Raw genomic sequence first — 24,828 nt, 5'->3', positions numbered from 1 at the left:
CAAGCAAGACAATGAGCAAACAATGAGCAAAAATAGAAAACAAGCAGGGAGCTGAGTGTCCATCTCCCACATTGGAGGTCCTTTGTTTGGTTCCTGGTTCCTCCTAAAGAAAAAACAACAACAGACAATGAGCAGACAACAAGCAAAAACAATGATCAAAAACAATGAGAAAAGAGATGAGGGAGCCATCTCAGGGGGAAGAATAAAAAGAATTCCCAATGAATTTAATGTCTAATCCGAGATCGGTAGGTAAAGATAGGTAGGTAAAGAATGACGGTGGGCAACTTAAACTTTCTGATGAATTGAAAGGAATTGTTCTGAGACTTGGGGGGACAGGACTGGTAGAAAGTTTTGCTTTTTTGCTCTTTACCATTGATTGGCATGCTATTTTATTAAATTGTATAAATAGGTAATATATATATATACAATATCCCAATGATATAAAATAGCACAAAATTAAAAGTATGTCTTTCTTCTCCTTTGCACACCAGCCCTCCTTCCATTTTTGCTTCTGAGAGACAAACTATAGACACTACTGTCCTATTACTGCTTTTCAATAATAGTTTATGAATTTACAAGCATGTAAATATCTGTGTGCTTCCCTACAGATGATAATATTCTATATACCATTATTACTTTTATTACTTAACCATATTTCTTCAAACTCTTTCTTTTTTTAATTTTAATTTAAAAATTTTTTTCCATTGTTTTTAATGACCAATCTGAGAGATGAAAGAAAATTGTATCTTAATTTTAGTTAGCATTTCTCTTAATATAAATAAGGTTGAAATTCTTTTTATGTGTTTTAGAGGATCTCTATTTTGTAGTCTGTAAACAGTCTGTTTATATCGTTGCCATTTAAAAAAATTGATTTGCCAGCACTCTTTATATATTGGGGAAATTAGCCCTTTATGATATGACCTGCAAATACTTTTTTCTTAGTTTATCTTTTGTTTTTCTATGGTGCTTTGTTTTGCTTTTATTTTTGTCATGCAGGCTTAAAAAAACTGTGGTAGTCAACTTTATTGATCATTTTTTTTTAATGGCTGCTGGGTTTTATGTCATATTTAGGAAAACCTTATCCATTCTAAGAAAAAATCTTATTTTATTTTAGTAATTTTATGAATTCATTTTACCTTTTTCAAATTTTTATTCATCTATAATTAACTTTTATTGGAAGGTTTTGAGGAGGGGCTGGGGTGATCCTTGGCTGGGTTCTTTCACTTGGCACAGCAGAATAAACAGACACACCAAATTAGGCTAGAAAGGAAAAGAGGGTTTATTGGCCTGTGGAAGACTAGAGATGGACAATCTCACATCAACCTCTTTGAACTGCAGAAATTCTAATATTTTATACCATCAGAGTGCTAAGAAATAATTGGGGCAGAACAGGACCCAGGTTCCTTTTTCAATAACGCTTAAGTAGCTGAACCAAACCAGGGTGAGTTACAAAGTTAATCATTATCAGAGATGAAGGTTCTGGGACAAGAAAGTAGAGAGGAGTAGAGCTCCATCACAAGGTTTTCCGCATGGATATTGAACAGGAGGGTGGAATGGTTCCCGTCACAACGACAAGTATACACATGGGTGAGCCTAGTTCTGAAATAACCATAAACAAAGGTAAGTTCAGTCTAGAATTACCATCACAATACTAAGTATACACAAGGGAGAGGTGAAGTTTTGAGTAACCATAAAACAGGAGTGAGACATGTTTAGAATGACCATTATAATAGCAGGTCTAAGCTAAATCCAGCCAGTTTCAGGGATTTCAAGATACTACCCTTTTGCTATATATATATTTTAAATAATATAAAGTCATCTATATAACTCTTAACTCTTGGTTACAAAGCTTTAGTACAATGCCTTGATATTTAAGCTATCAGGGTTTTTCTAGTATTTCAGAATGAGTTATAGACCTAAATGCATTTATTTTTTCCAGGTCTATGTATTTTTCCCCACAGCATTTATTTTATAATCCATTTTTCTCCTCTATTGATTTAAAGTGCCACCTTTATCATATACTAAATTCCCAAATGCATTTGGATTTATTTCTGGACTTTCCATTTGATTACATTTATCTATTTCTGTTCTGCATAATTTAAATTTAATTTTTAATTTCTGTAACATATATGTATTTAGTATGTGGAAAACCTAGCCTCTTCTCTTTCAGAGAAGAGCTTTGCTTTGAGGGAAACTTTGGAGAAGACGAGTAACTAGACAGTTTGATTAAACTTTTGCCCCATTCACACATCCTGAACTCTAGCTTTCCCCTTTGGTTCTGTCGATCGCTGGCTACTTTAGGTATTTAATGAATTACTAGTAACCAGCTGTCCTTGAGCACAGTATCCTGCTATTGATCTGTTTTTCCAGTTCCCTTACTAATCCTTCCTGGAAAAAGAATTGGATAACTTGTTAGTGGTGGAGCTATGACTGAAATTGTTGATTTTCTTGACTCCAGTTGAGTAGTTACCATAATTATTATTACTACAACGATGATGCTATTATTACTAGGATTACTGTCAAACCCCTCCCCACAACCACTGCAGTTGATATGCAATGTGCCAGCCACCATGCTTCATTTTTTGTACAGGAGGTACCGGGAATTGAACCTGGGACCTTGTACATGCAAAGCAGGCACCATGGAGTTACATCTGTCCCATGCGTAATATTTTAAATTTATTTTCCATTTAATCTTTATGCAGCACTGGGAGGTGGAATGTGTTTCTCTATCACACCTGACTGCTGGTGGTCTCTCCCTATGCTTTCCACTCTCAAACACATTCTCCTTATTGGCCACTTTCCAACCTCTGACAAGGAGCTCAGACATCCAGACTTTCTAGAGCTATAGCAGACAAATTGCTGTGTGGATGTGTTTTCATTTCGAAGGTTGTAAATTGCACCAAAATAGGTTTTATACAATTTACAATGTGTCTGACAAGAAAACAGGTTGTTGCTGCCAAATCCTGATTTTTTAATTGAACCTCTATTTGAGTGTGGGGGACAATAAAGAACCCTATCCATGGGGGATAAGGCAACAGTACAGCTATTTGAGAATATGTCCTGGGAAAGCCAGAGGACCAAGAGCCTACAGTTTTCTGGGTGCCTTGTTTTCTTTGGTTATTTTTCAAAATGCCTCTTAAAGGGCCATTGCTGGGGAGTTGAAGAATTCATGGCTGCCATTTTTGTTTTTAGTTAATTTTTTATTTTTAAAGAAGCTTTAGATTACATAACTGTTACATCAAAAATATAGCATTACCCCCCTCCCACCCCCTCCCACACTTTCCCCCATTAACAATATCTTTCATTAGCATGGTACATTTGTTACAATTGATAAACACATTTTGAAGCATTGCTACTAACCATGGACTATAGTTTACATTACACCTCACACTGCCCAATTTTATATGTTTTGACACAATGTGTAATGGCCTGTATCCATCATTGCAATGTCATGCAGGACAATTCCAATGCCCTAATGTACCCCATGTTACACCTATTCTTCCCTCTCCCTCCCCTCAGAACCTCTGGTGGCCACTGTCTTTATATCATTGTTACAAGTTTTTCCATTGCTAGAATAATAATAAGTATACTTTGGTCCATAGTTGCATTTCCCCCCTTATGCTTGTTCATTCCTCAGTGTTGAGGATTTTGGGATGGTGATTCCAATTCTGTTTCTGATTGAGAGGGAGCTTAGATCCCATTGGGGCAGATGGATGGAACTGTCTTGCTTGCAGTTGTAGATATTTTCTGTTTTGGGGATGGAGCTGTCCATCATTATCCTTTTTTGTTTTTTAAGTCCCTTGTGGCTTGCTTGCTGTCTACTCTTCTGTGTCCATTCTCTTTGCGTTCTTCTGTGTGTTCTTCTGTGTGTCTGTATTTAGTTATTTTTTTTTAATTTATTTCCCCCCCTTGCGGTTTGCTAGTTGTCTGCTCTCTGTGTCCATTCACCGCACACTCTTCTGTGTTCTTACTTGTCTCCCTTTCAGTTGCATCACCTTGCTGAGCTGGCTCTCTGCAGTGCTTGCGGGCCGGCAGCTCTCCATGGTGTGCGGGCGAGCCTGCCTTCACAAGGACACGAACGCAGGGCCTCCCATGTGGTAGAAGGGAGCCCAACTGATTGAGCCACTGCTACCCAGTCATCATTATCCTTTGGTTAGTTGTCCTGGGTGAGTCCAATGAACTGGAAAATACGTGTTGCAACTCTGTTGAGATTCAGGGCTCAACCACCATATGAACAAACCAAAGTTGTAAATCTCTGGGACACATATTTAATGAGTATAGTGCTAATTATAAGTTCAAATAAAAGAAGCAGAAGAGCTATGTGTAGGGAAATTTTAAATGAGTCTAACTCTGGTACATTGGGGAGCACATATTCCAAAGTAAGGCCCACTAATGGGGTGCTGAATTTCTGAGAGTGTCTGCCCTGCCTCCAGTGTCCAGCTGTCTCTAGAGCCCTCAGGAGCCCTGCCGTTTCAGGTCATGGCTGCCATTTTGATAGCAGCTAAATCTCAAGGCAGCTCTGTGGAGCCTCAGGGGCCCAGCTGGGGCTGGATTAGACATTCGTTGGATTTGATAATTCCTAGATCACTTACCATTGTTCTCCTCCTGCCTGAGAAGTCACTATACACAAAAGGAGGAAATTTCTCCATTTCTTTTTGGGGTCTTTGCTCAGAAATGGTTTGTTGGAGAATGAGCATATTTGGCATTTCAAAAGTTAGGCTGGGGAAGCCAGCATGTGCAAGTGTGGTCTGAGTCTTTGGTCACAACATTTCATGACATGGCATCTGTTGTACAATAAAGAATTTGGTTGGTTTCTCTTCCTGGTTCCTGGGAGAAATTCTCTAAACCTTTTGAATTTCTCACGAGAGGAGGCCACATCTGATAGATTATGCTAATGAGATGGCTCAGGATGGGGCATGGGAAAGATCAAACATGTGATTAACGAGTTGGGACTTAGAGTTTTGTCTTATCAGCCTGACCTCTGCCAAGGCAGGGGAGGCTCCAGATTGAGTTCCACCCCGTGGGCTTTGATTCAGCCAGTCATGCCAACAGACTGAAACTCCATATAAGTAAGCTCTGGACCCTGAAACTCTGAGAGAATGACCTTTTCCAGACCTCTGTTATGGGGTTCTTGGCTTTGGATTTGAATCCTTTTTTTGCTATAATAAAACTGTAATTGTAAATATAGCATTTTCCCAAGGTCTATGAGTCCTTCTAGAAAATGAGGGGGTGGTGGGAATTCCCTTACTTGTAACCACTAGGACAGAAGTGAGGATGGCCTAGGAACCCCTGAACTTGCAGCTAGTCTTGTGGGAACTGCGCCCTTAGCCTGTGGCATCTGACTTAACTCCCTCCCTCAGAATTGCATCGTGGTTGGTCTTAGATGTGATTGCAGTGCCATAAAGAGACGACGATTGCTCCACAGCACTGCAGGGGCTGCCGCGAGTTCCCAGGAGAGATGTGCACATTGGTGGATCAGCGAGGGATTGTGGCTGGTGCATCAGGTCTGTTGAGGAGAGAAGGGAAGCCAGCAGTGACCAGGAGTCAAAGATCTGAGCCTGAAGCCCTGAAGTTCATCACAGCCCCTGAAGTCTGTGTCCACGCAGCTGCTGGGTCAGTGCTGGAGTGGACCAGGAATGGTCATTTCTTACATTTGTTGAGCCTCTACACTGAGCCAAGTGTATTTACGTCCACCGTCACTTTTGAAATTCCAATGACCTGGGTTATTATGATTTATTATTATTCATTATTTATAGATGCAGAAGTGGAGCCCCGAGATATTAACTTGCTCAGAGCTGCATGGACATATGTGGTGGTAGTGGGATTCTACCCAAGGCCAAGTTCGGTGTTGCTTTCTTTATGCTGGAGCCTTTGAGTCCAGCTGCCTCTTTCTCAAACTGTGGACTAACCGAACTGTTTCAAAAGATTTCTCCCTAGAATTATGGCAGTGGTGTTCTGCAGAGGAAGTTGCTGATCTTCAACTTCAGAATTTAATGCCAAGGTAGTTGTCTAAATGATCAATAGAGGAATGGACATTTTTTTTTTTTAAGGCTCTGCTATCTCTATCTGTCCTGTCTCTATAAATTCCATTTATGCCTTCTCAAAGTGCAGTGCTTCTTACGATCACCGGGAGGAAATGTTCCCACCTCTTTTATTTTCCCACAATTATTACAAACACTCCATTTAGCAAACATGTAGTGATTCCTTCCTGGGCTCTGACACTGTTAATTGTAGGAAGTGATGGTACAAAGTGTGACATATTTTGTTGTTGTTGTTGTTGAAGGTCTTGGGTTTTATGTTTTAAAGCAACAGGAAACCAAAGAAAGATGCTGCACAGTAGAAAGAACCAGGATTGGAAATGAGAAACTTCTCTAGACCCACTCTGCTCTTTTTTTTTTTTATATAAGCAAACAATAAATGTGCAATAATTGTGAACTTACAAAACAAGCATATATAACATCAAATAAACATATATAACATCTCACCTACCACCAATAACTTGCATTGTTTTTAAACCTTTTTAACTAATGATTAAAGAGCATTGTCAAAATATTACTACTAAACAAAGTATTTTTCCCCTAACCAATCCAATTATTATTATCTTTATATCATTTATATATGAACATACATAAACAATTAAGTGTAGAGTAAAAGTTGTAGACTTACAAAGCAAACATGCATAACATCATACAGGAGTCCCATACATCAACCCTCCACCAACACCTTGCATTGTCATGAGATGTTTGTTACATACTATGAAAGAACACTGTCAAATTCTTACTACTAATCATAGTTCTTATTTTACATTTGGTGTGTTTTTTCCCCCAACCCATCCTATTATTATTTTTTAAATACTTTTTTATGACAGAAGTTGTAAACTTATAGAACAATCATGCACATGTGCAGAATTCCCAAACTACACCTCTCCTTCAACACTCCATAATGTGTGTTGTCATTTGCTACAGATAAAATAAAATTTGATTATTGCCATGTCCATAGTGTACATTTGGCTCACATTTTCCATACTGCCTCAGTATCAACACCCTTTATCTTTTGCATAGATGCAAGAATATTATATTATTACTACTAACCACAGTCCATAAGTCACTCCAGCTGTATATTTCCCATGCTTCTGCACATTCCCAACACCCTGCAGTAGTGATATACATTTGTTCTAGCTAACAAAGGACATTTTTGCATCTGTACCATCAACCACAATTCTCACCCACCTCTTGGTTTATTGTGCTATCCAGTTCCTAGATTATGCTCAAGCATTCTGTCCATTGGCATTTATATAACTAGACTACCATTTTTATTCATATCCCCATTTATAAGCTAGCTATTACTCACTGTGTGTTACCATCCACTCTATACATTTCCACACGTTTACAGTAAAGCTAATTAAAACTTCTACATACATTAAATGTCAGTAGTCCACTCAGTCCTCCTCTTATCTCCTTTAAGAATCCACCACTTACCACCAGGTCTTGAAGATATTTTCCAATAATTTCTTCTAGAAGTTTTATGGTTCTTGCTTTTATTTTTAGTTTTTTGATCCATTTTGAGTTAGTTTTTGGATAAGGTATGAGATAGGGGTACTCTTGCCTTCTTTTGGCTATGGATATCCAGTTCTTTCAGCACCATTTGTTGAATGGATTGTTCTGCCTGAGCTGTGTGAGTTTGACAGGCTAGTCAAAAATCACTTGACCATACAAGTGAGGATCTGTTTCTGAACCATCAATTTGGTTCCATCGGTCTATTGTGTCTGTCTTTAGGCCAGTACCATGTTGTTTTTACCACTATAGGTAGGTATTATGATTTAAAGTCTGGAGATGAGGGTTCACTTTTCTTCTTTATGATGATTCTGGCTACTCAGGACTCCTTACCCTTCCAAATAAATTTAATGATCATGTTTTCAAGTTTTTCTTTAATGCTGGTGTTATTTTTATCGGGATTGCATTATATCTGTATATCAATTTGAGTAAAATTGACATCTTAATGATATTTAGTCTTCCAATCCATGAGCATGAATGTTCTTCCAGTTATTTAGGGAGTTCGAGTTTTTTTATTTAACATTGAGTTGCAGTTTTCTGAGTACAAGTGCTTTACGTCATTGTTTAAGTTTATTCCTGACTATTTGAGTTTTAGCTGTCATATTTTATTTTCACCACTCTTTTGATACTTTCAGTTACTTTCATTGATATAATCTTCATTTCTAGACTCTCTTCCAGGTCCCTCTCTTCTGTCTTTTATTTTTTCAGGCTCTAGCACACCCTTTAGTATTTCCTGAAATTCTGGTCTCTTGCTTAGAAATTCTCTCAGTTTCTGTTTATCCGTGAATATTCTAATTTTGCCCTCATGTTTGAAAGACGGTCTTGCTGGATATAAGATTCTTGGCTAGAAGTTTTTCTCTTGTAGTATCTTAAATATATCAGATCACTGTATTCTTGCCTCCATGGTTTCTGATGAAAAATCAGTACTTAATCTTATTGGATATCCCTTACATGTTATGCATTGCTTTTCTCTTGCTGTTCTCAGAATTCTCTCTTTGCCTTTGGCCTTTAATATTCTGATGAGTATGTGTTTTAGAGTTTGTCTAATTGGATTTTTTCGGATGGGAGTACATTGTGCTTCTTGGACTATGTCCTTCAATAGGGTTGGGAAACTTTCTACCATTATTTCTTTAAATATTCCTTCTGCCCCTTTTCCCTTCTCTTCTCCTTCTGAGACATGTATGTTTGCATGCCTTTTGCTATCATTTAGTTCCCTGAGACCTTGTTCAATTTTTTCCATTCTTTTCTTCATCTGTTCTTTTGTATGTTCACTTTCAGAGGCCATTTCTTCAAGCTCACCAATCCTTTCTTCTGCTGCCTCAAATCTGCTATTATATGATTCCAATGTTTTTTAAATTTCACTGACTGCACCTTTCATTCCCGTAAGATCTGCTATTTTTCTATGTATGCTTTCAAAGTTTTCTTTGTGCTCATCCAATGTCTTCTTTTTTTTTTTTTTTTAAAGATTTATTTATTTATTTAATTTCCCCCCCTCCCCTGGTTGTCTGTTCTTGGTGTCTATTTGCTGCGTCTTTTTTCTTTGTCCGCTTCTGTTGTCGTCAGCGGCACAGGAAGTGTGGGCGGCGCCATTCCTGGGCAGGCTGCTCTTTCTTTTCACGCTGGGCGGCTCTCCTTACGGGGCGCACTCCTTGCGCGTGGGGCTCCCCCACGCGGGGGACACCCTTGCGTGGCATGGCACTCCTTGCGCGCATCAGCACTGCGCATGGGCCAGCTCCACACGGGTCAAGGAGGCCCGGGGTTTGAACCGCGGACCTCCCATGTGGTAGACGGACGCCCTAACCACTGGGCCAAAGTCCGTTTCCCCCAATGTCTTCTTAATATCCTTAATTTCTTTAGCCATCTCGTTGAATTTATAAGGAGATTTGTTTGACCATCTATAATTAGTTGTCTCAACTCCTTTATATCATCTGGAGGCTTATCTTGTTCCTTTAACTGGGCCGTAGCTTCCTGTTTCTTGGTGTGGGTTGTAATTTTTTGTTGGTGTCTTCGCATCTGGCTTACTAGAGTATTTTTTCTGGGTGCAGTTTTTCTCTCTAGTTTAGGGCTTCCTATCACTTTTCCCTTCCTGGTTATGCAGTCAGAGCCAAGCAAGGGACCAGTGAAGCTTCTTCCAACTGTCTCCTTTGCCAGGGGTAGGGACAGAGTGACAGCTGTGTGGGATAATCCACTTGCAGGCCTAGACTGTAGTTGCCCAGAGAGACTGATAAAGCTTCACATCCCTTTTTCCCCTACCTGTGGCAGGGATGGAGCTATAGGTGTGGGCAGCAATCTATGCAGTTGCCCTGGTAGACTTCTGATTTTCAGTCTATACCAGACAAACTGGGGCAGGGCTTCGCAGCCTCCTCTCCGCCAGAGGCAGAACTGAAGCCCAGGCCAGCTGCAGGCTGATCTGCATGAAAGAAACTGCCAGCCCGGCTTCCCCTCAGGCTGGGGGTGGAGTCAGAATGGTGGCTACTGGCCTCTCTCTGACTTGGGCTGGTTCTCACCCCAGCTGTTCTCAGGGTTATCTCTTAGCCAGCCAAGTCTCCAATCAGTAGCTGAAATCGGTGCCAACCATCTCCTCCTCCCCTCTGGGAAATGGACCTTCCAATTCCCATCCCAGAGCAGCTCCTGGGGTGGCTTGTGCCGCCAGAGTAGGATAGTAACCGGCCTCGGCAGCTTGGCTGGTAATTTCCCGGAGAGGCTGACACAGGTCCCTGCAGCTTCCTCCCTGCTAGAGGTTGTACTGGGGCCTAGGCTAGAGCTGCAATCCAATCTGGATGGGAACAAGCCGGTCCCCCCCAGCACTGGGATCCTTAGTCTGTCCCGCTTCCCCTCATGCCAGGTGTGGGGTTAAGATGGTGGCTCCTGGCCTCTTTCTGACCTGGACAGGCTCAAACCTTAGCTGTTCTCAGGATCATACTGTAGCCCGCTGAATTTCCTCATCATAGCTGAAATTGGTGCCCAACGTCTCTTCCTCCCCATTTTGGGGAAGTGGAGCTTTCAATTCCAGCTGCGGACCAGCTCCCGAGGCGGCTCGTGCCTCCACTGGAGGGTGGGCACTGCCTTCCTGGGCGTGGAGTCTCAAGTCTTCTCTGCAGACGGGCAGTCTCCTCCTTCTGCTCCCCCAAGGACATTGCAGGATGCTCTTCTGGCCTCCTGGAGCCCCCAAACAGGTGCTTCAGCTAGCTCAGAGAGCTCTGGGTGTTTGCTAACTGCCCTGTACCAGGAGCTACTCTAGGAGATCTTTAGTCCGCCGCCATCTTGCTGGTTCTTCAAAGTGTGACATATTTTAAAGATGTTTATCTGTGCAGACTTTTTTAGGAGGTACTGAGGATTGAACCCAGGGCCTTGTACATGGGAAGCAGGTGCTCAACCACATGAACTACGTCTGCTCCCTGAGTGTAGACTTTTTAAAAAAGATTAATTTAATTATTTATTTTTCACCCCCCACTCATTGTTTGCACTCACTGCCTGCTCTGTGTCTGTTCATTTTGTGCTGTGTCTGCTCATATTCTTTTTAGGGGGCACTGGGAACCAAACCTGGGACCTCCCATGTGGGAGGGAGGCACCCAACTACTTGAGCCACAACTTTTCCTTTCTTGTTGTGTCTCTCATTGTGTTCACTCTTTGTGTCTCAGTGTTGTGTCATTTTGTTGCGTCAGCTCCCTGCGCTGGTCCAATGGGTCAGCTTACTGTCTTACTCATCTTTAGGAGGCACCAGGAACTGAGCCTGGGACCTCCCGTGCGTAGGTAGGTGCCCCTGTGGTTGCGCCACATCCACTTCCCTTTGTGCAGACTGTTAAAGCTGATGTACCAAAATATCAGATAGAGCTGTGCTCCATTTATTGTCCACATATTTACAAAAAAATATTTCCCTGCCTAGAATATTACTGAAACTCTGCTTAGTGAATCTGGGAATCTATGGTCCATTCCTCTGAAGAAGGTTTTAAGCTTTTGAGGATGAATTTTAATTTTAATTGTTGGCAACATCATTTAGAGCTAAGTCTGGTAAATGAAGTAGATAATATAATTCTTTAAAAATATGCTGTTATAAAAGAGAAGGGTTTTCTTGTGTGTTTTGTAGGTGTTTCTGGAGGTAAGTACAAATGATTTAGAAATGGAGGGAGACTAGTATGTGGTCTAAACAGTATGAAAGCATTCATTTAGAAAAAGAATTTCTGCAGTGTTTGTAGTAAAAAGTCAGTAGTACATGATAGTAATTTCTCTGCTTCAAATTTCAGAGATACTTCTCAGTCAGCATATTATAATCCATATTTATTGTACAAGATAGAAAATGTTTTTCATTTTCACTTTCTCCCATCTCAACTGTCAACCTGAATTTCTCATAATTCTTCATTTATGACCATGGATTTTGAGTGTCTTACCTGAGAGTCACCTACAGGGTGAATCAACCACAAGGCTCTACTAAGGAATCCAGGGTCTTCATTATTATGAGGAAACCACTAAGTCATACTCATTCTTTTCAAAATATGCTTTAAAGCATTTAAAAAAAAGGGAAAATTATAAAAGTTCTCTTGAATTTAGGGCTAAAATGATTCATAAAACTGCAAAACCAAAAGTAGTTAAAAGCTTTCATTGTAGACCAAGATTCACTCAGCTTCAAGGAGGGATAAGAGGATGAGAGGAGCTGGTGGAGTGAGTGATGGGGAGCATCCTTGTGGTTATGGTAACCATAGTACGTTACCTGTAAGGGATGCTTGAGGTCTCCATCAGGGTATCTTCCCCTCCCCCGCCCCTGAGATGGCTTCCTTGTCTGTTTCCTCATTGTTTTTGCTTGATATTTGTTGGTTTTCTGCTCATAGTTTGTTTTTTTCTTTAGAAGGCACCTAGAACTGAACCCAGGATGTCCCATGTTGGGGGTGGGTGCTCAACTGCTTGAGTCACCTCTGTTCCAGAGTATCTTTTATTTGGGAGGCAGGAAAAGAGAGAAATCACAACCAATCTGATGAGATTCTTGGGGAACTCAACCCTTTGATAGTGATATCTGTAATTCTTTTCTTTATCAAACAATTGTGGGTAGGTAGCCCATGTACATTTTTCTTCTTGAAGTAAACAAAGTTGGGCACATCAAATGATAATCAAGAACCTGCAAAATATCTGAAGAACTTGTTGGCCTTGGGTGACAGTCTCTACTTCACATTTCTCTCTTTCTTTCTTTTTTTTCCCCCACTTGCAAACTCTCAACTGTCAATTATTTCCTTTCTCATTTGGAAATCCTGAAATAAGCATCCTCTTGTTATATCTGGTGCCCAAATGCTTTGGGGTTTGGAAATTTGAAGACCACCATTTAGAGAAGAGATTAAGGAATTTGCAATATCTTAAAACAGGCAAGATAGCTCTTTCCTTTCTTGAAATTTGTGTCCTGAGGTGGTAGAAAGATAGGGAATCAAAAGGAAACCAGTATTGAACAAGACAATTTTAAGTACTGGTAAGCCCCCAAAAGGCAGATAACAAGTGAGTAGCAAGGCAATACCTAATCTGCTATTAATCCCATCCAGTGTCAATTTTCATGCCATACATTAGTTTTCATTTCTGGAAACTTAATTTGTTGTTTTATATGTTCCATATTTGTACTCAACTTTTTCACTTATGGAATACTGTTATAATCATTCTTTTTTTTTTTTTATTTCTCTCCCCTTTCCCCCCCCCAACCCAGTTGTCTGTTCTCTGTGTCTATTTGCTGCGTGTTCTTCTTTGTCCACTTCTGTTGTTGTCAGCAGCACAGGAATCTGTGTTTCTTTTTGTTGCATCATATTGTTGTGTCAGCTCTCCGTGTGTGTGGTGCCATTCTTGGATAGGCCGGACTTTCTTTCACGCTGAGCAGCTCTCCTTACAGGGTGCACTCCTTGTGCGTGGGGCTCCCCTACACAGGGGACACCCCTGTGTGGCACGGCATTCTTTGCGCATCAGCACTGTGCATGGGCCAGCTCCACACGGGTCAAGGAGGCCCAGGGTTTGAACCGCAGACCTCCCATGTGGTAGGCAGATGCCCTATCCATTGGGCCAAGTCTACTTCCCATTATAATCATTCTTTATTTCTATTAATTCTAACATTTGTGTTAGTCTTCAAGTAAATTTTGAATAAAATCAATTTTCAACTAATTTAAAAAGATTCTGGGCATACAAAATCAATAACATAAGAATCTGTGGAGATTTCCAAATATTTGTAAACTAAAATACACACTGTGAAATAATTTATGGGTTAAAGAAGAAATCAAAATGGGAATGAGATAGTATTTTTGACTGAATGGAAGTGAAACACAAATGAAAATTTGTTGGCTGCCATTAGAGCATATTTAGAGGGAAACTTAGAGCATTAAAAGCCTGTATTAGAAAAGAAGAAAGCTCTCAAATCAATGACCTCAGCTTTCCCCTTAACAAACTAGAAAAAGAAAAAAATTAAACCCAAAATAAACAGAAGGAAAAATAAAATAGATTAGAGCATAAACCGCTGAAATTTAAAACAGAAAAACAATTGAAAAAATCAGAGAAACCAAAAGAGATGGTTCTTTGGGAAGAGCAGTAAAATTGATAAACCTCTAAACAGACTTGTTAGGAAATAGACAAGACACAAATTACTGATACCAGGAGTGAGAGAGGTGAGAGCATTACAGATTCTGCAGATACACTGATGTTAAAAGATTAATAAAGGAATATTTTGAACAACCTTATGCTCATACATCTGACAAATAGACCAAATGGACAAATTCTTTGAAAGACACAAACTATTAAAGCTCCCTGTAGAATAAAATAAACTGATTAGCTTCAGGTCTATGAAAAAGTTGAATTTGTAGTTTAAAATCTTGTGAAAACTTGAGGTCCAGATGACTTCATTAATGTATTCTATCAATCATTTGAGGAAGAAATAATATCAGTTCTACACCAGCACTTGCAGAACATTGATGAGGAAAGAATACTTCCCAACTCATTCTATGAGGTCAACTTTCATAAATATAGAAACCAGCAAAAGACATTACTAGAAATGAAAACTAGAGGCAACTAAACTCATGAATGTAGATGTGAAAATTATTTTTAAAAATTTAGCAAAATCGAATGTAGCACTATAAAAAAAGTGTAATACATTATGACTAAGTGGAGTTTATCATAAGAATGCAGGTTATATTTGCAAATCAATCAGTGTGATTCACCATATTTACAAACCGTAAAAGAAAGTATTCAATCATCTCAATAGACATAGAAAATGCATTTGACAAAATGCAACATTTGTTACTGAGAAAAACAACTCATAAACAAGAAATTGAAGGGAACATCCTCAACTTTATCAAACTTATAAAGAGCATATAACAAAAAACTTGCAGATAATATTATGCTTAATGTGTGAAAGACTTTTTCCCTGCTATTGGATGCGAGGAAAGAAAGACTGGTCTATCTGTTCAACATTTTATTACAGTTCCTTGCCAGTGCAATAATAGAGGAAAAATATATAAAAGGCATCCAGATTGGAAGCAAATTTGAAGACAATGTGATTGTCTATGTAGAAAAACTAATGATCTCTCCAAGAGGAAAAGAGGGCTGCCGATCAAATCCTATGGCTCTCTGAAATTTAGAAGTTAGCACTGAGGGAGCCAAGTTAAGGACTCAGAGGAGGAGGAATGGCCAATAAGGAAGGAGGGAAACCAGGAGGGTTTGGTGTCATTGAAACCAAGAGAGAAGAGGGTTTCAAGATCTGGCAATATAGAGATTTTTTTTTTTGAAAGCAGTTTCATTGGATTGTAGAGCTCAGTAGCCAGATCTAAGTAATGTTTTAAGTATAAGTTATTCTTTCAAGGCTAGCTGAAAAGAGAAGGGAGTTAGGAAGGTATATCAAGACAGACTAATTGTCAAGAAAGGGATTTTATAAGCATGAGGGAAAATTGAGCATATATATAGCAAGAAGGGAAGGAAAGTATAGGAAGATGATACAGATAATACAGATAAGGGGATAATTAAGGAGATAAGAAGAAAGAGAGGGACACAATCAGGAGTATATGAGATGGGAGGTGCTTAACTTTGATGAGGAGAAGGTAGATCTCATTCTCTGAATCTGGAGGTAGGAGGTGTAGATTTTATTTATAGGTGGGGACAGATACATGAGGTAGCTTATATTCAAAGATTCCAATTTTCTTGAAGTAGGAGGCAAAGTCTTTCTCAAAATGAAGAGTTAAGTGTTGGTAGAGAGCCTGAGACAGTGTAAAGGTTTTGTACATTGGTAATGGAAGTTGGAGATGAAGCTGACCAAGGACAAGCAAATTGTGTCTTGGGTCGTACTCAGTGTCCACTTGAGCTTGGAGGCCACAAATGTATGGGTTGATGCTCTCATGCAATGCTTGATAGCCTCAAGAGTGGAGCTGAGGAGGCAGATCATAGGATTGCAGTCTTGAATGGGTATTAGTAGAAGAACAGGGGTACAAGAGCCTGTAGATGATGGTGAAAAGACTTTTTAGGTGATCAATAATATTGTGTAGGCAGGATTATGAAGTAAAGGAAATGGAAAGGTACTGTTAGACTGTGAGAAAGTAGAGAGTGAAGGTCTGGGAGTCTAGAAAGCCCTATGTCCTCTTTTGAATAAAGGATGGTAAATAAGAAGTATTTGTATAGAGACAACCTAAAAAATAATAGTTCTCTACCTCCCTAGGATTAGCATAAAGTGTGAGCTAATTCATGCACAGGGCTTTGAACACTGCAGAGCACATAGGAGGAGCTCAGAAAAGGTTAGCTATTGTAGCAGGTACTACTGCTGCTCTGACCACAGTCCCCTGGCCACTGACTTGAGCCTCAGCTCTGGTGGGTGGCTCCTGGGTACATGCCTGCCCTTCTACCTCTAGAGCCTGTGGTGTCCTCAGCGTTTCTGTCTCAGGGCTTTCTCAAAGCAGCAATAGTTTGCTCACCCTATGCCTGGGTGTAGCGGGATTATGGGAGTCCTATGTAAATGGCCCAGCCATATCTTTAGCTGGAGATGCATTCTAGATGGTTCCTCAGATGCTCTCTAGTTATTAGTAGTCATGTTTTCTATTATTATTATTATCATCATCTCTTCTAGACATCTAGAAATTAGTAGCAGAAACTTTCCTGGGCAGAAAAGATCCATATCTAGATAGCAAAAAGGCTCACTCTGAGTATAAAGCAAAATTACTGCGTGAGACCAACACTGAGACATATCCTTGTTAACTTCTGAATAATAAAAAAAATCCAAAAGGCATTTTGACAGAACAGGATGTTGGTGATATAGGAACAAAAACCAAATTGCTTTAAATTGCTTCTGTAGCATCTAATGGCAAAAGAAATAAAATGACTTCAGCAGAGGTTTGAGGGGAAAAGCATTATATCCTAAGAAATTTATATGCAATAAAGTTATTGTTCAAGGTAAAGGGCAACAGAAATAATGTTCTTAGTTGTACAAACCTCCTTTATAACTGTCTAAACAAAGGCATTTGAAGGTCTGATTTAACTGATAGTACAATAAGTACAGATAAATATAAAATACACAACTCAGAATGTGGAAGTCATGACAAGTACAAAGAAAATTGTCTAAATTATTGTTTTATATAAGGTTATAAAACCGAATGGAAGTGTAAAAAGTACCTCTTGAAAGAGGATATAAACAGTATAAAAATAGTGGCCTAATTATAATAATTTGGATCTAACACGTTATCATTCAAAAACAAAAACTAAAAGAATGGTGGGAGACAATACAATTTCCTCATTGTTTCCCACGGTGATATTATTTCATTCTTGATAAAGATATCTTGAGACATACATGTTCCAGGATACAGTGTGATCTCTCAAAGTAAGTACCAGTTGAAATAAAAACAGGATGCATACCTTCCTAATTACTAAAGAAACGGGCAATCAAAACAAATTCCATGCATCAGACAAACTTCCATTGAAGTTTTCAGTCTTTAATCTTCTCTCCACTGGTTCCTTGTCCTCACTGCACATCATCAGTCACCAATGGCCAAGGCCAAATCCTGGATCTTAACATTATTTCCAGTATCGTTAATGGCAGTCTCATTTCTGATCACAACTTCCTTTTCAGTTTGGTGTTTAAATTACAAATCACAGAAATAATTTTTGACCTCACTGCAAACTTTTGTCCCTTTAGCTTCTACTCCTGCCAATTCCCTAAACTCCCTTGCCCCTCTGGGCTTTGGTCATACCTTATCTGGCTGAAATCCAACCTCAAAGCAAGCCATGACATGCTTTCTCTTCCTGCACTTGAGCAACTGTTCTTGAACACACAGCAGGGCAGGATGTACCACTGTAAATTCATGGCCGTCAGTCCTGGGTGGCACAATCCTTTACCCTCTCTGGCTAGCTCAGAGCCCCACACTCCACAATGGCCATTTCAAACTTCCCCAACCTCCCCACCATCTCTCAGTGGATGCCCTTTTTCCACATTTCCCGGAGAAAATAGGCACCATCAGATAAAGACCTCCAACAATCTCACTTCCAAACTCACCAACATAACTGCTATCAGGACCTGTCTGGTCTCCCTTCTTGCCCATTTCATTGGGGAGCTCTTTCTCTACCTGATGGGGATCAATTCCTTAAGCATAGTTTAGACCCCCTCCCCTTTACCTTCTCAGGACCCTTAAACTGTAGATCGTCTTGTCTATCCCCTCAATGTTCACTCTCTTCTTCTAAACCCCATCATTGCTTCAACTTGTAAGGATGTCTCTTCCTTTAAAAGGAAATCCTATCACTCCCCACATTCCCCAAATTCCACTTGCCTTAAAGATCAACTTCCATTAAGAGTTTTATGTACATATTGTCTGGATTTATCCACCTCCCACTCACATGTCAACCCCCTCCAGTCTGGCTTGTGTCCCATCCCTCCATTGTAACAACTCCTGTAGGATGATATCAGAGCTCATGGGTAATTTTTTTATCCCAGTTGAACCTGACTTCTCAGCGGCATTTGCAGTGTCACCTACTTGGCTCTTGTTGACATGCTCTTTTTGGCTTACCTTCTGTGACAATCTCCTGTCTCTCTAGGTGTGTTTTCTCTGACTCCTTTTCAAGATCATCTTGCTCTATTTGCCTCCTCTCCATTTTGGAGTTTAACTTAGGTCCTTTGTGTTTAATCCTGGTTGTAAAAATAGAGCCACCTGGGAGCTTTTAAAAACTGCTAATGCCTTAGCCTCAACCCAGAGTGTTGGGAAAAGAATTCCTGGGGGTGATATCCAGGAATCTGTGTTTAAAAAAATTTACCCAGGCAAAGCAGGTGTTTTGATACATTGCTGGTGATAACACAAAGTGGTACAACTCCTATGGAAGGGAATTTAGCAATATCTAACAAAACTACGTATGAATTTACCCTCCAACCCAGCAATAGCGCTTCTAGGAATTGTTGGGAAATATACTCCCAACAATAGAAAAATGCACAGGTACAAGGTCATTTTTTGTGCTATTATTAACCTGAGGTCATAAAAAAAATTCTCCTATGTTTTCTTCTAGAAATTTTTCAGTTTTAGCTTTTACTTTCAGGTCTGCAGTCTACTTTGAGTTATATTTTGTGTATGGCATATATATGGTTTGAAATTCTTTTCTGTCTCTCTCTTTTTTTTTTTTTGCATATGGCTATCCAATTGTTCCAGCACCATTTGTTGTAAAGACTCCACTGAATTGCCTTTGCACCTTTGTTGAAAATCATTTGTCTATATATATGTGGGTTTATTTCTGGAGCCTTTACTCTGATCTATTATTCTGTTTGTCTATAGAATTGCCAATACCACACTATCTGGACACAATAAGTTTTAAAATAAATCTTGTCACCATGAAGCATTAGTACTTCAAGCATTAGTAATCAAAGCTGTTTTGATTACTTTAGGTCCTTAGTATTTCTATAAGAAGTTTAGGATGAGCATTTCAATTTCTATAAAAACTTCTATTGGGGATTTTGTTTGGGATTGTGTTGAATCTGTAGATCAATCTGGGGAGAATGTGAACAATATTGATTCTTCTGACATGAACACAGTATCTCCATTTATTTATTTCAGTAATGTTTTATAGTTTTCAGTGTACAGGTCTTGCACATATTTTGTTTGATTTATCCCTTTTTCATATTTTTGATATTTTAAATTATGTTGTATTGTTTAATTTCATTTTTGATTGTTCATTGCTAATATATAAAAATATAATTGATTTTTGTACATTTTTCTTATACTCTGCAGCCTTGCTAAACATATGTATTAGTTTTAGTAACTTTTTGTAGATTCTATCAAATTGTCTACATAGATTTTAATGTCATCTGTGAATAAAGACAGGTTGACTTCTTTCATTACAATGTTAATACTTTATTTTTTTTTCCCTATTGGACCAGGTAGAACTTCCAGTACACTAAGGAATAGTTATGGGAGTGGACATCCCTGCCATGCTCCTGATCAAATGGGGAAGCACTTAATTTTTTTTCTTACCAATTAAATATGATGTTACTAAATTATGACATTCACTTTTTCCTTTCCTCCTACCTTCTTTTGGTTAATCGTGTATTCTTTTTTATTCCATTTTATTTTCTGTGTTGGTTTATTAGCAATAACTTTTTGTTTTGTTTTTTTAGTAGGTGCTTTAGGGTTTAGAGTCTACCTCTTAGAGACCTTATATCACTTGATATATATTATAAAAACCTTACAACAGCATACTTTCATTTCTATTCTTTCAGCCTCTGTTAATAATGCCATATATTTTACTTTCATATGTTATAAAACACACACAATAGCATATGCTATTTTTAAAATGGCCAGTTGTATTTTAAATATTGTAAATACTAAGAAAAAATTTTATGTATTTTTCCTGTAGGTACCATTTCTGACATTCATATGCAAAAAGTCTGTCAGCTCCAGAACTATTGATACTTGGGCCCAGTTAATTCTGCTGTGGGGGCTGTCCTGTATGTTTCAGCATGGCTAGCAGCTTCCCTGGCCTCTGCCCAGTACATGCCCCAGTTTCCACAAAACTTCCTGAACTTCTCTTATCCCTGGATGACTTAAAGTCCACTTAAAGGCTTGCTGTCTTAGCACATGACCTTACTGAATACAGCTGTACATGTCTGAAATCTAAGGATAAATCTCGATACTTCCCTCTATCCTCATATTTCACGTCCAATTCATCACCAAATGACATTATTTTGACTTTCTAAATATATCCCAGTTCCATCCACCTTTTTCACTCTCTATTGTCACCTCCATAATCCATACTATTATAAATTCTTACTTGGACTACTGCAATATATTACTAATTTGGTCCTACTTCCCTTTTCCTTCTCTCTACCCTATTCACCCTGTAGCTACTGTAATTTTCAAAATTTAAATTCTGCAAAATCCGCCTACTCCCAATTTGTAATAATGATTTTATACTTCATTGGCAGGTATAATCTTTTTTTTTTCTTTTTTTTGCATTTTTTTTTAAATATTATTTTTTAAAAAATTACATTAAAAAAAATATGAGGTCCCATTCAACCCCACCGCCCCCGCCCCCCACTCCCCCCACAGCAACACTCTCTCCCATCATCATGACACATCCATTGCACCTGGTAAGTTTTTTTTGCATTTTTTAATCTTTTTTTTTTTTTTTTAAGATATATAGATCACACAAAATGTTACATTAAAAAAAAAAAAAAAAGGAATTTAGAAGGCTCCAGCCATTCTGGAAGACAATTTGGTGGTTCCTCAAAAAACTAACTATAGATTTGCCATATGACCCAGCAATTCCCCTGCTAGGTATATACCTAGAAGAACTGAAAGCAAGGACATGAACTGATATACACACACCAATGTTAATAGTGCCCATCAACAGATGAATGGATAAACAAATGTGGTATATATACACAATGGAATGGAATACTACTCAGCTGTAAGGAATAATACAGTATTAACACATGGATGAATCTTGAGGTCCTTATGTTGAGTGATGCAAGCCAGGCATTGAAAGACAAATACTATATGACTTTTCTGATATCAATTAAGCAAATCAGGTTGTCTCAGAGAGCTAGAGACTGGATGATAAGCTTATAGAAAAGAGTGGGGGAGAGGAAGGTTGTGAACCAATGCCCACATGGGCGAAATCTATGATAAAAGTGGAGGTAAGTAGGAGTGCAATGAAGGGATAAGACGGAGGCATAGGGAAACTATTGGGTTGGACTTGCAGGATCAAAGGGCACTAGGGTTGGGAGGATGGCTCAGATGGCCCAAGGAATTGGGGGGCGGGTTGAGGGAAGCAAGTGAAACAGGAGGTTGTCAGGTATGTGGTTCAAACTATAATGTGGAGAAAACTCTTTAGAAAATATAATAAGGAAGGGTTACTGGTTTAGGGGTTTTACAGGGGACATCTGGCATAGGGCGCACTTGGGGCAGGCTTCTAGGGAGCATGTGAGAGCTCATAATGTCATAGTGTGTTATATCAGTGGGTGAAACCCATACAGTGAGTAGGAAGATGTTGTACCCCCATCTTGGGGAGGCCTGATGTTCTCAAACAGAAGGAAGTGTGTCTCTTGAGAACGTGGGTGGCTCCCAATGGAGAAAGACAAACTAGTGTGTCAAGCCCTCAACATTGTTGCAAGTATCTATCAATCTTGTCCTTCAAACAATGAAGCTTGGTTGTCACTGTGGGCCCCAAGGGAGTGGGAGAGAGGAATAGAATAGATGGAAAAGGGGGTAACTGGGGGGCAATGGAAGTGTTCTGCATGATCCAGCAATGATGGATACAGGCCATATTAAATATCACCAATTATTTATAAAGGTGTATAGTCTAAAATGTAAACCATAATGTAAACCATAATGTAACCAAAAATTTATAAAAGTGCACAAACTAAAATGTAAACCATAATGTAAATCATAATGGAACCATGATTAGTAGGTATGTTTCAGAATCTGTACATCAGCTGTAAGCAAATGTAACATCCATGTATAAATTGGGTATTGACATGGGGAGAGTTTCAGACAGCTGAGGGAGTTTCCCATGCTGGGAAACTCTACCACACTTCCCAATGGAGCAGCAACAATTCCCCAAGTGCAAGGACAAAGACCAGTGAAGAAGGATGGTTCAATGATGGGCCCTTGATACTAATGACTCTGCTTATGAGCCCGTGTGCTTGAAATTCCAACTAGGCCTAGAGCTGCAGGGTGCCTAAGATTTACCTCCTGAGAACCTCCATGTTGCTCAAATATGGTCATTCTCTAAGCCAAACTCAGCATGTAAATGCATTACCTTCCCCCCAGCATGGGACATGACTCCAGGGGATGGGCCTCCCTGGTGCCAAGGGATTACTACCAAGCACCAGCTAGTGATGCAACTAGAAAAAGACCTTGAAGAAAAGGGGGAAATAGAGACTTCAAAATAAGTCAAGAGGTCAGCAGGGGGGTTGTGCTTATGCACATCTCAGCAGGATCCCAGAGACAGCTAAAATAGATACAACTCCAGGTAGTGGTGCTCCTGAGGGCTATGGAGACACCCAGGCCCTACAGTCATGACAGAAGGTTCTGGAGTTCAGTGCCTTGACAGTGGGCCCTACTTTGTAATTTGTGCTCCTGAGTGTGATAGAGTTGGACTCAAGATATAATCTCTCTACACATACCTTTTCTGTCACTTTTACTGAACTTGTGGTTGGCACTGGGGTTGGTGTATGCTAAGGAGACTTGAATCTCTGGACTGTCCATGTGCCAGCTGGGCCCTGAGCCTCAGCAGAGTTGCGGCATCTACTCTCCTGCTCGTTGGACTTAACCAGGTCAGCTAACAGGGAGGTGAGGTTGGTCAACCAGTATACTAGGGAACTGAGAGAGTCTACAACTGCAAGCAGGAACATCCCATCCATCAGTCATGTGAGATTTAAGCCCCCTCTCAATTTAAATTTGGACACCATCCCAGGGTCCTCAGGATGAAGGAATAAAATATGGATTAGAGTGGACTTTCTGGTATTCTACTATAGAATTGTTGTGACTCTAGCAATGGAAGAAATTATGTCATTGATGTAGAGACAGTGGCCATGGGAGTTGCTGAGGGCAGGGAGAAGGAAAAAGAGGTGTGATATTTGGGCATTTTCGGGACTTGGAGTTGTCTTCAATGATATTGCAGGGACAGATGCAGGATATTATTTATCCTGCAATAACCCACTAAATGGACTGGGGAAGAGTATAAAGAGTATAAACAACAACATAAATTATAATCCATGCATGCTGTGTAACAATTCTCCAAAATGTATTCATCAAATGCAATGAATGTAGCACACTAATGAAAGAAGTTGTCAATGTGGGAGGAGTTAGGGGTGTGGGGAGTGGGGTATATGGGAACCTCTTATATTTTTTAAATGTAATATTTTGTGTGATCTATGTATCTTTTTTCATTTTTAATATTTTTAAAAGGTACATTCATAATGTCAATATTACCTAAAGCAATCTTCAGAGGCAACACAATCCTTATCAAAATTCCAGCAGCCCTTTTTGCAGAAATGGAGAAATCAATCCTCAAATTCATATGGAATTGCATGGGTCCTGAATAGGAAAAACAAAATTTGAAAAAGAAAAAAACAAACTTAGAGGACTCATAGCTCCCAACTAAAAAATGTTCTACAAAGCTACAGTAATCAGAACAGTGTGGCACTGATATAAGGATAGACAAATGCACTGATGGAACAGACTTGAAAGTCTGGAAATAGATTCATACATATATACCCAACTGATTTTTTAAAATATAATTTTTATTTTTTTAAAAAGATACGTAGATTACATAAATGTTACATAAAAAATAGAGGATAACAAATGTGCCACCAAGATGTGGTGTGTTGATATAAGGATGTTGAATGGGAATTCTGCACATGTGCATGATTGTTTTGTAAGTTTACAACTTCTGTCATAAAAGCATATTTTAAAAGTAATAATAAGGTAGTTTGGGGGAAAAATATACCAAATGTAAGATAAGGACTATAGTTAGTAGCAAGATTTAGACAATATCCTTTCATAATTTGTAACAAATGTCTCATAATAGTGCAAAGTGTTGGTGGTGGGTTGATGTATGGGACCCCTGTATGACATTATGCATGTTTGCTTTGTAAGTTCACAACTTTTATTCTACACTTTTTGTTGATCTTTATTCACATATAAATGATATAAAAATAATAATATGATGGGTTAGAGGAAATACATCAAATGTAAGATACTTTGGTTAGTAGTAATATTTTGAAGATGTTCTTTAATCATTAATTAAAAATATTTCACAACAATGCAAGGTATTGGTAGTATGTTGAGGTATGAGAGCTCTA

The sequence above is a fragment of the Dasypus novemcinctus genome, chromosome 21 (genome assembly GCF_030445035.2).
Source record: "Dasypus novemcinctus isolate mDasNov1 chromosome 21, mDasNov1.1.hap2, whole genome shotgun sequence".
NCBI classification, from domain to species: Eukaryota; Metazoa; Chordata; class Mammalia; order Cingulata; family Dasypodidae; genus Dasypus; species Dasypus novemcinctus.
The sequence above is the reverse complement of the archived record's forward strand: the minus strand, read 5'-3'. Positions refer to the sequence as shown.